Here is a 3,818-nt window from a genome sequence, read left to right as displayed (position 1 = left end):
ACTTTTATGAAAGTTTAAATAGTTTTTGAAATAAAAAGTTGAAAACTTCTCTAGGAGACTTCTGATCTGTCCAAGATGGAACAACAGGTCCAGAATTACCCTCCTGCCTGAAACAATAGCCACCAAACCAAAACCAAAACCAAACTAAACCAAAACAAACAAAAACCAAGAAAAAACCCACGTAAATATATAAAACAATGGTTTTCAAAATATGAACGTCGGGCAATGAAGGACAGCGTTTCCTGAGAGGTGAAAAACAGATAAGGTGAGTCCTACAGTTGCTCCAGCTCACTGCCTTGAAGGAGTTTCCAGGTCACAGCACCAGGTGGAGCCTGGTGAACTCTTTGAGTTGAGAAAACAGAGGGATGTCCAGGGAGACCAAAGCAACTAGAGTTTGCAGGACAGAGAACCAAGGAGGAAAGAGCTGCACAGAGAGAGCTCTAGAGATCTACAGAGGGTTCTTGTCAAGAATTTAGCTGAGTACTGACCAGCATAAGTGTGAGGAACCTACTGGAGAGGATTAGAAGTAACAATACGGAGCTGGGAACAGTGTCCGTTCCCACAATCAGATTGGAAAACCTCATGAATCGTGGAGCACTGAGTCACGTACACAGAAGGACCTTGCTTCAGTAGTGGGGAATGAATACCTTAGACTGAGTACGTCTCAGGATCCTCCCAAAGTATCATAAATGCAAAACCTAAAAGGATCAAACTATTTCCAAATAACTTAATCGTATCCCAGAACCAAGCTTGAGAATATTTATAGAAATACAAAAATAGCTAACACTCAACAAGATAAAGTTTACAACGTCTAGGATCCAACAAAAATTTACCAGGTGTGCAAAGCAGCAGAAAATATGTAAAAAACTGTGGCCTCATCTCTGTCGGCAAAGGCCAGTGGGGGGCCTAGATCCCACCCTCACTACGTTTCAATGAAGCATCCCAATCTTTCCCTGCAGGGCAGTGTCCCCCAGAATGACTCCCTCTATGATGTAGGTGAAGGCCATGTGGGAGCTGGAACTCTCACCCGCATCTGGCGATAATGAGATACCTCTCCTGTTACTGGAGTGTCTGTCAATGGAGGCCAAGCCGGGAACATGAAGTTTCACTCCCACCTGGTGGTAATGAGGCAGCAACTCCCTTTTCCTGATGGCATGTTGTCAGAAATAACCTGCTAAAACAGAAAATTTAAATAAAATCTAAAGTCTTATAAATTCCAAAATGTCCAGGATATAATAGAAAGTCATTCATTATGTCAAAACCCAGGAAAATCTCAACTTGAATGAGAAAAGACAGTCAACAGATGCCAATATTGAGATGATACAAATGTAGACAAAAATTTTAAAGAAGCTATTATAGAAAATTTTTGATGAGAAGTTATAAACATGTTTACAACAAATGAAAAATAGAACACCTCATTAAAGAAATAGAAGATATAAAAAAGAACCAAATGGAAAAGTAGAACTGAAAAATGACCAAAAAAATTTTTTAAATGACTGAAAATCAACTAAATTCGACAAGAGACATAAACCTAAAGATTCAAGAAATTACTGAAGTCCAAGCAGTATAGATCCAAAGAAATCTACAATAAGTCATGTTTTAATCAACCTTCTGAAAACTAAAACAAAGCAGAAAGAGAAAATGAAACTTTGCTCATGAGAACAATTTGAATGAGAGCAGTTTCTCATAAGAAACCACTGAAGCCTGAAGGAAGTGGCAAAAACATTTTTTAAGAGCTGAAAGCAAAGAACCGTCAGCCCAGGATCCTGTACAAAAGTGAAAACATTATTCAAGAGTAAAGGAGGAAATCAAGACATTTTTAGATGAAAGAAAATGAAGGAAATTTGTGCCCAGCAGACCTCCGTACCCTAAAAGAATGGCTGAAGGAAGTTCTTGAAACAGGAGGATAAAAGGAATCTTGCAACATCAGAAAGGAAGAAAGAACTGTGAAAAGAATAAAAATATACCACAGCTGTTTACCATTTGAATAGATCATCGCAATGCTCAGAAGATAATCCAAGAAGCTACTTAGGAATAACATGCTGCCTTTTGAAAACACCAGTGCCCATGCTGAAGTGTAATGAGCTCAATCCACCTATCTAGGAAATTAGTGTTTCATACAAACCATTTTTATGATGCTATGTTTCAACTTTTTACATGTACATGTCTTAATCATCATGAATACATTTCTGCAGCTATCTTTGGTAAACAGAATGCCTATTTCCACATGATATGAAAATACTAAATTGTCAGTAGCTTCCCTGGGGCTTCATGGCTTACTATGATCTCTTTGATGATTTCATCATTGTCTAGTCATATTAAAGGATCGCAATTTAACCTAATGTAATTTTCCAGGTATTTTTAAAGTCAGTTTTTGCTGCTTTCTCATGTTCAAGATAGAAAAGTTATTTTGTAAGCAACCTGAATACAAAATAATAGAGATGCCAATTTGCAAACCCACCATATTTTATATGCATATATTGCACACTTTAAAGCATTTTATTGTTAACAGTCAATTGCACTGTGTAATCCACAGTTTTTTAATGGTTTGGTTCAGTATTTGACTCTTGAGAAAATGCCTTGAACTTACTTTTTCTTTTCCTCTTTTTAATTCCTTTTTAGTTTATAAAGCTTTTAAAGGTGAAGCAAGCAATTCTTGGATCTAGATAAGCATTTGATTTTATCTTTGAGCTGTTTAATAACTTTATAAATACTTTATGCTATTCTATGAAGACTTTTTAGTTTTTCATTTGCTCATATATTCTTTATCAATTTGTGTCTTTGGGAAAATAAAAGACACAAAGTATAGAATGTTTTTACAATACAATAAATTAAGTACACTACTCTTGATTTTACTATGATAAAAAGTCAATAATAAGAAAACAACTCCCCTCGTCCAAAATAGGCCAAATATTTCAACAGCCACTTCATTAACGAAGATATCTGGATGAATGCAAAGGTGTTCAACATCATTGATCAGTAGAGAAGTGCAAATTAAACCTCAGTGAGAGACTTCTGGTTACCTGTTAGAATGGCTAAAAAGAATGGCTAAAGTTGGAAACACTGACCATACCAAGTGCTGGCAAGGAGATGGAGCACCTGGAAGTCTCGTACCCTGCTGGTGGGGATGTAAAATGGTACAGCCATTTGGAAACAGTTTGGCAATATCTTAAAAACTTAAACATATACCTACCATGTGATCTAATTATTCTATTCTAGCTATTTACCCAAGAGGAGTGAAAACACAGGCCCACACAGAGTTTAGATGAATGGTCATAGAAGCTTTATTTGTAACAGTAAAAAACTGGAAACAACCCAAATGTCCATCAACGAGTGAATGGATAGCAAATTGTGGGGTATCTATACAATGGAATACTACTCAGCGATGAGAAGGAACATAGCATCAATACATGCAGCAACATGGATGAATCTCAAAATGCTAAGAAGCCAGGCAAAAAAGAGTACATGTTATAAGTTAACATTTATATAAAATTCTATAAAATCCAAAGTAATCTATAGTGACAGAAGTCAGGTCAGTGGTTGCCTAGGCATGGGCACAGGGACACAGAGAGGAATCACAAAAGGGCATGATGGATATGCTCATTATCTTGATTGTCGGAATGGTTTCACAGGTCTATCCATATGTGAAACCTTATCATCTTGTACACTTTAAGTGTGTGCATTTTATTATGTATCAATTATATCTCAATAAAGCCGTTTAAAAACTTTTAAAACCCATCTCTAAGAAGGTTATGGGATATAAGTCAATCACACATTAATTAGTTTTCTAAGCTTTCTTATTATGTTCACAGAATAAG

The sequence above is a fragment of the Pteropus vampyrus genome, unplaced genomic scaffold (assembly GCF_000151845.1).
Source record: "Pteropus vampyrus isolate Shadow unplaced genomic scaffold, Pvam_2.0 Scaffold37, whole genome shotgun sequence".
NCBI classification, from domain to species: Eukaryota; Metazoa; Chordata; class Mammalia; order Chiroptera; family Pteropodidae; genus Pteropus; species Pteropus vampyrus.
Note: the sequence above shows the minus strand (reverse complement) of the source record.